We start from the raw sequence: 14,545 nt of genomic DNA, 5'->3' as shown, positions 1-14,545 counted from the left end.
GGTAGAAACATTTCTGTAAATCTCACTGCATTTTACAGTTTTATCTTATATATACAGATTTTATAAAACTCAACATTGTGTTTGGGTGCAATGACAATATTTGGAGCTATCTAGCAGAGTTTCAGGAGCAGAACCACACCTCAACCATGCCACTTCCGGCACTGCCATAAATACCTACCTAATCCATCTCCTCCTCTTCACTCTCGTATTCTGCACCAGAACCGACACCACGCAACACCCTGTGACAGCGAGCCCAAGCTAAAGGGACAGTTCACCATATCCTTCAGCTCAAGACTGCAGAAAGGCCAGCAGCAATGAATAATGGGAGTCACCAGAAACAACCTCTCATCATATCTTACACAATCACGTTCAGATGGATCAACAACACAATAATTCTGGGACACTCCACCTCTCATCAGGTTTTTCTTCACCAACAATAGCAGCCTACATCAGCAACCGGACTGTTGCCACTCTACAAAAATGCTAAAAGATAAAGGAATTGCTTTTCACAGAACGGACAACAAAGCAAAACTTTCCAACGCTCTTATGTCAGCCTGTCATGCCCACAGTTCGGTTCAACACAGCGCTCTTCCAGGTGACGTCATCACGCACACCCCAACAACACAGCTCAAGACAACAGAAAGGCCAGCAACAATGAATAACGGGAGTCATCAGCAACCACCTCTCATCATACACAATCACGTTCAGATGGAGCACAATAATTCCGGGACACTCCTCTCATCAGCTTTTTCTACACCAGCAACAGCAGCCTACATCATCCAGGGCAATTTACACCAGGTTGTCAGCGTCTCCTGTCATCCAGCTCCAGCAACCACATCAGCCAGCCTTGGCAGGGGAACCTGGCACTGGGATACCACCCCTGTTGCCCACTCCCAGCAACTGCAGCAGCTCCTTCGAGGTGGGGCTCCTGGCACTGGGATGCCAGAACTACCTGGGAAATTGTCAATGGAATCATCACCATCTATCACAGGCAAACTCCAACTAATCAGATCAATCAGAGAAAAAATATAAAGAAAAGCTTCAGTGCCGTTGCTCTTCCTTCGAAGAAGAAATACTCTCCACCTCCGATATAACTGGTGCTAGTAGCATATACGCTAACCTCTTTAGCATTGTGGTTTTCGACAGTCACTCGTCACACACGTTGTCACGCGTTAGGGCACGCCCGTAGGTCATGACATAGCTGCCAGTACTTCCTCATAGGACGTTGATTGGTGCAAACAAACCATGGCGCAGACACAAGTGCATAGCTTGCATACCTGTGTCTCATTGTCTCCCCTATCTAAGGGTATTTAGGCTGAGTTTTTCCTTTGTTCAGTGTCAGTTTGTCACCCATGTCAAGCATCCTGGTTTGTCGTTCTGTGGATTTTTGGATTTTGCCTGTCCACCCTGTCAGAATTGTGTTGCCTCTTTTGGACTGCCTTTTATGTGTTTCGTATCATTAAATGGTTGATTTGCACCTGCTCTGCCTACCTGTCTGCATTTGGGTCCTTTCCCTGCTATCCTGCTTGACATACTACAACAGTACGAACTGACCATAATATGGACCCAATGGACTTTGGTTCCCTCTCCAAGAAGCTCCAGGAGGTAAATTCTGTTTTTGAGAGACTGCATTTGTCCATAGTAGGCTCTACAGACACTGAATGCAGGCTGGGAACATATTCCTTAATGGAGAAAGCAATTTTGTCCAATGGAAGATGGTTCGCAGCAGCATGGCCTCCAGAGCTTGCAATTGAAAGCCAGGTCACTTCCTCTGCTCTCTTTGAAATCTACCCCATAGCAGCTGCAGCCATTCTGTGGGGCCACGAATGGTCCCGCAAGTCCATCCTCATGTACTCCGACAACCTCGCAGCCATCAACATAATAAACAAAGGTCGCTCCAACACCCCATCCATCATGCCGTTCATGCACCCCTTAACTTGGCACTCCGTAACTCACCAATACGTTCTTCGCGCAGCTCGTGTTCCCAGTCATTCCAACGCCATCGCTGACTCTCTCTCTTGTTTCTCATTCCAGAAGTTCAGAAGCTTGGCCCCCCAGTGCAGATACACATCCAACACTGGCTGATCGTCAACTCTCAGAACTCAGTCATCAACAGCTTAGCACCCTCTACCCTCTCATCTTACTGGTCAGTTTGGAAGAGTTTACGCCACTTTCGCAACCTGTACAATATAACCTTCCCGTCATTTGATCGTCACCTTGTCCTGTTTCATTCCACACCATGATGGCTATCAAAACACACACCATCAAAGTTTACCTTAGCTTCCATCAGCTTCTCCTCCAAACTTCTAACTGGCAGCCCTGGCCCGGCCTCCTCGCCGCCTTCCTCTTACAGCTGACTTTGCTGTCAGTCTGCATCCACACCATCCGCTCCAGATCCTTCATGTTGCTCGAACCTTAGAAGCCATGTTTCTGCTGGCTTTCTTTGGTTTCCTCAGATGCTCCGAATTCATCTCCTCTACCCTTCACTTCGACCCATGCCGTCACACCTGCATTTCACACTTGTCACATTTCTCAGACGACATCATAGTATTCTACCTAAAACGAACCAAAACCAATCAATCTGGCCATCTTACGCCCATCTTCTACTTCAAGCTCCAATCACAGCTGAACCCTTTCGAGACACTTGCAAACTACTTGCAATTCTGGAAATTCCAGAGCATAGCCATGTCAGAACCTCTCTTCGTCTCCAAGTCTGGACAAGTGGCTAAGTAGTGGGAAAGTAAATAAATAGGGGAATTAGCACAAATGTAAATAAATACAGAAGCAAATTAAAACAGAAATATATTTGTGCCACGCTTTATGAATTAGTTAATGCCTAAGTACATATTAATATTATTTTTGGTGCATTTAATGGCATATTAATTTATTTATTGAGTCATTTATTTATTTACATATTTTTGATTTTGGCAGTTCCAGTCCTCCATACACATGAGCACTGACACAACTGTAGGATTGGATACCTTCCAATAGTACGCAGCTACCCCCAAGAAGGAAAGAAACAGAAACAGTGTGATTGCATCGGGATTTTCTTTTTTTGTTTTTGGTGGCAACAAAAGGAACAGGGAAATGCGGTAAAATTTTAACAGTAATGGATGGCTTATTTGAACTAAATAACTGATTATTTGAATAGCAAAACTAACGCATTACTCGTTACAACAAGAAAGTAATCTAACGTATTACTTTGTAGCGCGTTACCCCCAACACTGATCCTGACACATACTAGTAGGGACTAACAGTTACTATATCTGATATTGTCCTCCCAATAAAAACAACAGCATCAGTCATTTCAGCAAGTGCCCCAAAAACAACATCTGTTCACATTCAGGTGAGAAAAACCTCTAGCGACAGTAGTAATAATGAAAGGATCAAAGGAGGAAGTCAGTTAACATGACAAAACATCAGACTTTAACATGGGAGATCGCTGTTCATGTCCCGTTTTAAACCAACAGTCAGTCTTGTTTTTTTTTTTACCATGAAGATGAAGGTCCCCTAGCCTTAAAAAAGTAGTAATTTTAAACCAAACTACAATGTTTCCCCAACCTTAACTAAGTACTTATTTTAACCCAAACTATGATCTTTCCCTAAACCTAACCAAAGCTTAACAGATCTGTGCAAATGTCTAGTTAATTGGTGTTGGGACCACTGGCACTCCACAGATAAATTTGTTCATTTGTGGGAACTTTTTATTATAAGACCACATGCTCTTTTGTTCTGTAAACAAAGGAAAGACATAAAACTCCTCCAGAAATACTGCACAGCAAGGACTTTTTCTGGAACCACAATTCTTCCCCCCGGCTAGTCCAACGGAATCGCCAGATAACAACGCAGCATGCAAAGCAAATTCTTCCTTTACGGACTGGTAACATAACCACTGAGCATATAACTGGGCATAACAAAGCATAGCAGAGTGCACAGGACTGTGTTACTTTTGTGAATGTATATGTATTGATTTGGTTCATTGACTTTTATTATTGTGATATGTTTTCTCTGTTTTCACTGGTTATTTTGATAGCCACATGCTAAGTTGATGTTAGTTAATGTTATCCTCACAGACAGAGTCTTTGCATGCTAACTAATTCTTTTAATTATCCTATTATCCTACACCAATCACACACATATACACTTCAATTTGACAACTGTCCTTTTATTCCAAAAGTTGTAAAGAAAGCAAGGGAAGTATATGTAATAAAGATATGGATGGTCTTGCGTTTTGCGAGCGCAATTAAAAGAACAAGCTCTTGAATAAAGATAGGATAATCCCATACTTTACACCCTGGAGAAAAAGTTGACTTCGCGATATATAATTTGCACTCTGATACAGTCTATGATCTGAATGCCATGATCAGAGTGACACTTTGAAGTGGTCTGCTATCATTCTGAGGTGAAATTGGTCTGTGGAAACAGGAAGTTTCTCAATTACAGTCAGATTGGTCTTTGGAAATGTATTCTTTATTATGAAGTTTTACTAATTATTCACACACCTGAAATATATTTCACTATATTTGTTTATTTATTTATTGATTCATTATTTATTTTAAATTTAACATTATTTTTGGGGGCTTTTTGCCTTTATTTGACAAGAACAGCTGAGGAGAGACAGAGGGGATGACATGCAGCAAAGGTGACCAGGTGAGCTACCTCTGCCATCCACTTTTGTCTTCTTAAAGGCTCAGTTTTTCGGTTTGGCATCTTATAAAAACTTTGTTCTGGGTTCTTTACCCTGTTGGTAGTGCATCCCACCACACAGCAGCATTTAGGCATTTTTCTGTCGTTTGCTAGCAGACGGAAGTGACAAGGAGGCACCTTTATGGCATGCATTACAAAGTCATTGGAGAGTGATGAAGTGTGTTTCTCCTCCGGGTGTGGGTGGGACTTAATTGCGCTCTGTCGCTCTGTTTTCGAAGTGGAAGCTGGCTTGACCGCAGCGATAATGATCAAGGGTTGTTAGTCATAATTTTCACAACAGCAACAGTTCTAATATTTTGGGTAATTTTACATCCACATACCTTCTGTTAAAGAATGCAATGAGATAGAAAAAAACGATTTTCGTTGTATTAAATATTTAAGCCTGAAGACGTCAAATCCTGGCCAAACGAACATGTCTTTTTTAAGCAGTTAGATGTTAAATGTTAGTACGCTCCAAAAAGTTGCAAACTGTTGAGTGTCGCCATAATAACACTAAACAAATGGCAAGGACACTGCAACAGTGAAGCTGAAAATTTAATTGATGACAAAATACTAATGTGTCCTGCTAAAAGTTAATCAGCCTACCAGAGGACAACATCGTAGTTGATTCATGTTCCCTTCTGTGAACAGTGTGATCAAAGGGATCTTTTTCTTCTGTTTAGATGAACAGTGGTTGGCATTCATAAATGTGCATTACCACTATCTACTGGAAAGCGCTTGGTCTTTCCTGCAATTGTGAATTTTGTGTGACACGCAGGCACAAGTTGTAAATTAGAGGCATTAATTACGAATGTTGATGCATATTTTCAAGTCAGTTTACGTTTATTCAAATGATGGGTTACGGATACAAATTACTCTGCATTTATATGTGCATTGTGTTTTCTGAGACAAGTCACATGACATTTCACAAGTCACATGCTCCCTGCATTTGTGGATTTTGTGTGAAACAGCATGGTACAACAGTCTCAAAAGAATCTACACAAATAGGTGGAGATTCACAAATATACTGTATTTCCATTGTAATATGCTAAGTTGACGTACAAATGATGACACAGGAGTGGTAAGTTAGAGGCACAGATACAGATACCGATTTACATATACAAATCACTCTGCATTTATTTATGCATTGTGTTTTACGAGTTACGTAACTTGACATTTGTTTGTGAAAACTTATGAGACTGTTTTAATCAGAAATGTTCAGTCCAAGCATGTTTGGAGTGGTTTAAATAAACACGGCAGCATTCACTCCGGGACCTATGCTGAGGTCAAAAAGAATGAACAGAGAGCAGTGGAATTAATCGTCACATAAAAACACAGTGAAACAAAGTGTGTACAATTGGACTCATTAAATTGTATGATGAGAGACTGACCTCACCAAGAATGACAGCATCAGTTGTTTCAGCAAGTGCCCCAAAGTGACATATGTTTACATTCAAGTGTCAAAGTCCTCTATTGGCCGTGGTAATTATGACGGGCGCAAAGGACATGCTGTTCGTTTCCCATTTCCAACCATGAGTTAATGTTGTTTTTTTTTTTATCATGACCATGATCGTCTCCGAACCTTTCCCTACAGATGGCACAGACAAATCATGTTATCCTACTGATAGGGGCGTCAGATCAGACAACGCTTCTATGTGATCTGGAGGGCTTGGACAAATGATGCATTTTGTCATTTAATTTGGAGGACTTGTATGCTCATCAGAGTTGTCTTTAATTTTTTTTGTTCCAAACTCCAGTCTCTGTAAGTAATTAGGTAAGTCGACACTGAGAGTCAAGTCAACTTACACATTAAATGGCCAGGTGTGTTGAGGTGTGAAAGTAGAAGTTTAAACTTCTCTCTCAAACTGTCTTCACACCACTACTTTTGTCACTTCCATCACTTAGACAGCCTAAAGGTTAGCGAGGCCTGAAGGTCGGCAGTTCGATCCTTAGACTGGCAAGATATATTTTGGGTTGTGGGAAATGAAAAAGTAGTGCTTGGTCCTGCCTTATTTCCACAGCTGTGGTACCCTTGAACAATGCCCTTAACCTTTATGTGTGAGTGTGAACTGTCCCCTCCTGGATAAGTAAAGGTTTAAAAAGATAAACTTCTGTATGTAAGACTGAGTGCAACACCATTTATGCTTTTGAGCAGAGACTGTGCGTGTGGCGTCATCCTCATTTGTATAATTTGTCACGTCACACCCCTCTTCATGACGCCAGGCTTTTCGTTCCACCTTTGGGTGTGGCCAGAAAAAAACATCCTTTGCTTTTAGATGTAGTCACACAACATGTCATACAACCTATTTTTTTTAAAGCATACTGAGACTTTTAGAACTTGGATATCTGGAAGAAGCTCAAAGTTGACATAAAATCTTGGTCTTTACTGTCTCAGTTCCCTTACTTGAACCTAGTCCATGGCTCTTATGCTCGAATTCCACTCGCTTTCACTCAGGTTTACTGATAATGATGTATTTAAAACAACTGACTCAACAGAATGTTGGGAAAGTAAAGGAAATTTGGTGTGTCATCCTGTGATTGCCTCTTGTGTCCACAGTGGCCACTGTTCAACAAAAGGTAGAGTCTCCATTTAATGAACAGTTACCACACTTAAATGTAAGTGCATCTAACTGCTCAGACAGTTAAACAAAGTTGTTTTACACCAGGTGCCAGCCAATCATCAATTAACTTTTCCAAGATGTTATTTTCCCTTATAAATTCACTACCTAATAATCCAGATTATGGTGTAAATATCCTGTAATCGTGTCGGTAGAAATAAAGTAGTATTTTATCTAACCATTTTGGAAAAAGTTGGAAAATTATAGCCTTGCAGTACATGTACTGTTTGGTGAGTTTGCTTGATACACCATGATTGATGCTTTACTCTGTCAGAATTGAAATGAGAGAGCCAATTCCAATATGTTTATTCCTGTAAGATGAACGACAGAAGGCAGCAATGACAAGCTAGAATAAAGTTTATGTTAAATAGTTTTTGCTACTAGAGAACTTGTATTGTAGAAGATCAAGAGACTATGTACAGTAAATGAGACAACTTCTACTGTAGTTGATGAAGAGAGAGCATTGTTTTATCCTTGGCCTTTCAAAACATACACTTAAGAGTTATCCAGTAAGTAAAACTAGATGATTAATTATAAAACAAAATCTAGACAACAAATGTGGTGTTACATCAGAGTTATTGCTGTCATTCCACGCTCGTAGTTTAACATAACTGCAGTGCTGAAATGATGACTTTTTAACAACAGCCCACTATATCAGGTTAGGTTTACAATCACTTCCTCGCTGAAGCCGCCTCCTTTTGCCATCCTGCTGCTCGGAAGTTAGAGGAGCAAGAGGATTAAAACATCCAAGAACACATAAACATGTACAGAAGTTTACACTATGCCCCACAAGATCCCGTACTCTCCACATACAACAGTAACAACACAATAAACTTAACCGCTGTTTCTGGTCACAGAACAATAACATTACTCACAATTTCCAAACATAAAACCACCACATTAAACAATTGCGTACTTGTTATTTATGCCTCACAGATTACTTTGAACTCCTTTTTTAGTGTTGCTTCAGCAAGCTGTAATAATAGTAATAAATGACACACAAGTAAGGTATGAAGTATTTTGCATGGGATTTATGTCCATGCATGATGCAAAGCCTCTGAAACAGCAGTTTAGCCACTAAAACTAATAATTAGATATTCATGGTTTCTTGTGTGGAATCTAATCCTATAGCGTACTAATGTGTCATCCTGACATTAACCACAGTTCTTGCTGTGAACAGGTTCCACTAAGAAAGAACTATTTTCTACCACAGTACGACCACCAACTGTTTGCTGTGAAAACTCTTTAACTGTTTAACAGTCAGGGTACAAATTGAAGCTCTGCCTCTATTCAACACTTCACGCACTACTGATATTATTTTATTTCATTTTTAATGGATATTTTGCAGGTATTAAACATCTTGGCCACCCCTTTAAAACCGCACATGCAACTTAACATTTTTCAATGGAAATATATTAGTGAATCTCCACCTTTTTGTGTGGATGCTTTTGACCATGCTGTTTCACACAAAATCCACAAATGCAGGGAGCATGTGACTTGTAAAATGTCATGTGTCTCGTAAAACACAATGCACAAATAAAGCAGAGTGATTTGTATCTGTAACCCATCATTTGAATTATTGGAAACTGAATTGAAAATAGGCATCAACATTTGTAAATAAATGCCTCTAATTTACAACTCATATATCATCATTTGTAAATAATGTTGACTGGTTTGATGAACGCAAGTGTCAATCTGGGCGCTGATTAGGAGCCTCGGCCACGGTCCAATGAAGTCCTGTTCCCATCGGTGCCATCTAATCATTCACATGTACTGCCGTGAGGCTTGAGTTACTAGGACTACCACACTACCTCCCTGCCTAGTCACCGGGTAAACCCTGGGGAGGAGAATGAATGCCTACTCTAGTGTCTCTAACCACAGGAGATTATTTATGACAATATGTGTTACAAGGTCTCACTCCTCCTCAGGAATGCTGGTATCTGAAAAAGAACCAGTGGAAAGAAGAGGGCTTACCTCTCGCATTAGGCTTCTGCTCTGCCTCAAGCTCCTGTCCTAACAACTCTACCACTACTCCCTCTCTTGAGGAACAAAGATTAGCATTCCTAACACTTTAGAGAGTTGTTAGAAAACAAGGGGCCTTACTGAAATGTTGTGAAGGAAGCCTTGGATGAATTGATTATCAGAATCAGAATCAGAAATACTTTATTGATCCCCGAGGGGAAACTCTTTTGTTACAGCAACTCACTGTCAGTCAGTGCACACAGGAATAGAAGTACTAAGCAAATCAGAATATAATACACTATAATACAGGCAGGATAAATTAAGTACCAAGTGGGTATAAGTATAAAATTAAAATATGTGTAAAGTACAAAGTGGGTTTACCAGTTGATGATAATAATACGGTATAAAGAATTAGGTTAGACTGCTGCTAGACCGCCCCGTTAATAAAAGTGCGTGTCTCCTTCTGTGTGCAAGCGGGAGAGCAAGCAGTTTTTTGACTGTAGTGAAAATGTTGTTTTTGAAAGGCTAAACACCAACAAATATAGATTGAAGCAGAGTATTTTGTTAGATAAAAACATGTCGTGAATTTGGAAATGAATATCTATTATCTATCTTTTTTTAATTTTGACTTTTGGACTTTACAACAGGAGTCATTGGAAATGTTTGGATCAATGTTTGGAAGTCGGAAACACTCCTAGGCAGCCACCACTGGAATCTAATTCTACAAAAAGTCTAATACTAAAAATATTAGTGTAGCCCAGGGCTTCCCAGACCTTTTCAGCTTGAGACCCTAAAGAGAAATTTGGTGTCTCCCCAGGACCCAAACTTACAAAATACATCAGGAATTGCCATAACATCACCATTTATAAACTACTGATAAGATCACAACAAATCATGGATTTAAAATGTATATAAAATGTATTTATTTCATTATAAAAGTACAACACAGCAATAATCCAATTTGCTGCGTGTATATTACCAGTTATTAGGTTTAGGGGGCGATCACTATTTCACACAGGGCCATGTAGGTTTGGATGCTGTTTTCCCTTTATAATAACAACCTTCATTTAAAAACTGCATTTTGTGTTTACTTGTGTTATCTATGACAAATGTTTCATATCATCAAACAAATTTAAATATTAAAGTGTGACAAACATGCAAAAAAATCAGGAAAGAAATCAGGAAGGGGGCAAACACTTTTGCACACCACTGTATGAGAATAATTACAAGAATTACATGTGTAGTAAATATGTTTTGTTGACTAACTGAAGAATCTGCAAATGTAAACAAATTCATGGGACCAATGTGATCTGTTGCTATGGGAGATTCACACTGGCTAACCTGTGCTAGCGGGTGATTAATTGTCACAGTTGCTGTGGATATTTTTGAACCACTTAAACTAAATTGTAGGAAACTAGTTTTATTACTAGTTTGTGGACTAGCTAGCTGATATTTTCTGAGTGACACTCTGCGGTGGTGTGCTCTCAGTCTGACATGAAATTGGTGTGTGGAAACAGGAAGTTTCCTTTTAATATTAATCTGAATTCAAAGGGAACATAGCTCATATGTAACAGTTTAGGGGGCTAGACGGTGTCGTCCCTCATTCGTCCAGGAGTGTTCCATCGCAGAAAAGGAGCCGAAACGTCTTGATTCTGAAAACACTGTCCAGATGACTACCACTGAAACCTTTTCTATGAGTTTAGGGGGCTTTAATTTTGAAATTCAGCATCAGAATCATAAACTCTATATATACAGTCCAGGGTTCAAATCACGGGGGGCTTTGATCCCCCTAATTAAGACTTGTATCCCCCCCAGAAGAGGTAAAAACAACAGGTCAGGGAGGTCGAAACATTTACCCTTCTTACCTGTAATCGTAAATATTACAACATTTTTCCCATATTCATGCCTGGAAGAATCTTGTAATATGATTTCAGATACCCCTAAAGGGGACCATACCATTTCTTAACCTTGACGTGACGTTAGTTGAATGTTTCGTCTGCCTGCCATCATGTCTATGCTCGCCTGCATTGCACAACCCACTGGAGACGTTATAGGCTATCTAGCTAGTTTAATACACTTTATTTTCTTAACTTCAGAGTTTCTGAATTAGATTGTGTTAAATGTCTATGTGATGAACGCTAATGTTAACTAGTTCCTAACTTTTGCCTTAAGTCCACCCGAACCTCTGTGGTCAATTGTTTAAGGTAAGACTGATTTGATAGAATATTTTGCATTAGGCTACTTTGAAACATTAACCTAGCTACTTCTTAAAGGTATAGACCACCCATCTGTCATCTGTTTTCTTACCTTGAAAATAGTCTAATAGAAAAAATAAATCCATATTCTACAAGATCTTTTCCATAGGAGCTTGTTAGGTTAAACAATCTAAGGAACCCAAATGCAGGATACAGCGAGAGGGAGAACTGGATGTTAGTTCAGCCAGTCGTTATTATAAATACTACAAGAGATTACTGGTAGATAAATGCTCCTCCAGAGCAGGCAAGGCAGGTGTAGTCTGCTGGAGCCAGTGGGAGAACTTTCCGATGCGGCCCGGTGGAGGACCGGCAGGGCTCAGAGGGCAAAGATGGTGAAGAGAGTGTTTTGGAGACGGCTCGGGTAGCGTGGCAGGCAGAGAAGGGAAGGCAGCTTGACTGGAGACTGCAGAGATCAGGTAGACCACGGTGGCTGGGATCACCGGCAGGGAGTAAATCTGAGGCAGAGACAGACAAGGTCAGACAGGAGCAAACGAGAAACTGGAAACTTAACTGGGTCAGGATTTAGGCTGTGGTGAAGATACTGCAATGGTGCACTGAGACGATCTGGCGCTGGTTGAATGGTAGAGCCGGGTAGATAAACTGGTAGATAAACTGGTAGATATACTGTGAGGCTTGATTGGTGATGAACGTGAGGTGTGCCGGTGATCAGCAGCAGGAGGGAAAACCAGAGCGCCACGCCCAGGCCAATACACACACACACACACACACACACACACACAGAGAGAGACAAACAGAGGACTGACAAGGAATACATGGAAGGGAGAGCTATAACAGAGCACACAAGGATAGGAGGAGGGATGTGTCTAAACTATGACAGCTATATGTTTCTCACTTCTGAATTATATATTACAGAATATAGACCTAGTCCTATCTATCTTATTCATGCATTTTGGTATTGGGACCAGTACAGGATCTACAATATGTAATGTTTAATGAGATGATGTGGAATGTGGATTTATGTTTTCAATTAGACTATTATCAAAGTAAGAAACAGCTGATAAATTTACATTATTGGGTGGTCCATGCCTTTAATGTTAGTCAGGCACAGGCCTAGATGCTGTATGGTTGTAACACATCTGCCTATGTCTTGGACATGTTGATAGTGTCTTTGGTTCTGGTACAGCATTGTGTGGGTCTGTGTTTGAGTGGAAATGATGGTCTGCTGTTGTGTGTGTGTGTGTGTGGGTGTGACTTGCTGGCAGTTTTGCTATAGAATACTTTGTCGGTGACCCCTGGTGGTACGTGCCCCATGAGCTGGTGTAATTGGATTCATCATCTACATCTACAGACTGTAGACATGTTAAACAAGCAAGATACTGTAAGGATTGTAAGACTTCAGTTCACTGAAGCACGCACCAGCCTCAGGCTGCTTCTGTGTGCTTGCGAAATGTCTGCTCTGATGTTCTGTGCAATAACCCTGTCAAAATCCCCCAACCAATAGAATGCTAGGTGTAGTGTTGACCAATGAAATGATCAGAGCCTCATTGCGGGTGTGTTCACTTTACTTCTTAGAGCGTCCCGTACGGGCAGTTGATCTGGGTTCATCCATTCCCGTCTTTATTATATATACTTCCTTTACTTCCGTTACAACTTTTGGAATAAAAGTACAGTTATTACATATACCAGTGCCCATACGTTTTACCATAATAGCTAAATACTGTATAGGGAATCTGTGAGGCTACGTCACGCCGTGTTGCATGTTGGGACGACACCACCATCTTGTGAGGAACGCGTTCTGTTGTTACCTGTGCCTGCTACGGTGGTTAACGGAGTTACCTGCTTACATTTTGTTCTGTTTGGCTAAAAAGTTGGTTAAACCAGTCAAATCTGATGGAAAAGGCAAAAGAGAAAGAAAAGGGACCCTAGCCCGGAGAGAAATTGAAAAATCACTAGAAGCGCATGAACAGTTTTGCAGTGGCTGGGTGCAAGATCTGCTAATTCACAAGCAAAGTTGGACACTGGCAAACTGCAAGAGCAAAGGTAAGGTTGCACTCCTAAACCACACAAAATACAAAACTTTCAAAAACATCCAGCTATGTGATTATTTTATTGAGTCATAGGCTGTATGTACTAGCTTTTTGTAGCCATCTTATGTCACAACACAAGTTACACTGGAAGTCAAATGTTTATTCTTTAATAATTGTTTGAAAAATGCTTTATTATTATTATTATTATTACACTGTATGTAGCTGTTGCCATAACTACACATTTAAAGTTGGTGCAACCTCTAACTTATTCCTGCACACAGGCCAGAACAAGGGATGTTGCCTGCAAGACCGACCCACCAAAGAGACACACTGGCTCTTCAGCCTCACATCAGAAGTGCAGGTTTGTAGCCTGACTATTAGGGCTACTTTGAGCTACAATGAGCTGTTGCAGCCTTTAGTAGTACTTATACTGTAATATTGCTATGTATTTGTCTGAATGTGCCATGTTTTACAGATCCTGATGAAGCTCAGGTGTTCCTGGACCCATCAGGGGAGGAAGTTATTGCTTGGCAGGTGTCATGTCAATTGACGAGCTGAAGACAACACAGCGGCCAGCAACATCAGGAAGGTCTTATCCACTGAAAGATGCGTCAGGATGAACATTGTCACCTGAGAGCTCCAATACCAGCTGACACTTCAGTATACCAGAAACCCTTTACCTCAATGGAGGACATGATCTGGACAGTTTGCATAAAAATTATGGCTTTGCTACTATGTGTACACAATTTATATTTCCATTTCATTGGCTATGAATAAAGTGCTTTATTTTGACTCATTTTTGAGAGTTTTGGTCATTTTTAAATGTAGGAGAATCAACTACTTCAATCATATAATTACACTCTAACACCCTTGTTAAGGGTCACCACCCAGTTAACCAGGAAAACGAAAAAATTAATTAAAACTGGGATCATTAAGTTGATCAGACTCTAAAGGAGGATAGAATTCTATTCGAAAGATTGACCTTGTCTCCTGCTTCAAAGAATCACACAGACAACTTCTTACTGATTAAATGAGG

The 14,545-nt window shown here is 40.4% G+C and overlaps 1 long non-coding RNA gene across 1 annotated transcript; it reads left to right on the top strand.

Annotated features, from left to right (window-relative positions):
- The first annotated feature begins 13,414 nt into the window (after positions 1-13,414).
- LOC122872147 lies at positions 13,415-14,189 on the top strand. The gene is made up of 3 exons (XR_006377039.1): positions 13,415-13,522; positions 13,791-13,870; positions 13,985-14,189. It is a non-coding gene; the product is annotated as an uncharacterized LOC122872147 (long non-coding RNA).
- Positions 14,190-14,545: the final 356 nt, after the last annotated feature.

This window comes from Siniperca chuatsi, linkage group LG24 (assembly GCF_020085105.1).
Source record: "Siniperca chuatsi isolate FFG_IHB_CAS linkage group LG24, ASM2008510v1, whole genome shotgun sequence".
NCBI classification, from domain to species: Eukaryota; Metazoa; Chordata; class Actinopteri; order Centrarchiformes; family Sinipercidae; genus Siniperca; species Siniperca chuatsi.
The sequence above is the reverse complement of the archived record's forward strand: the minus strand, read 5'-3'. Positions and strand labels throughout refer to the sequence as shown.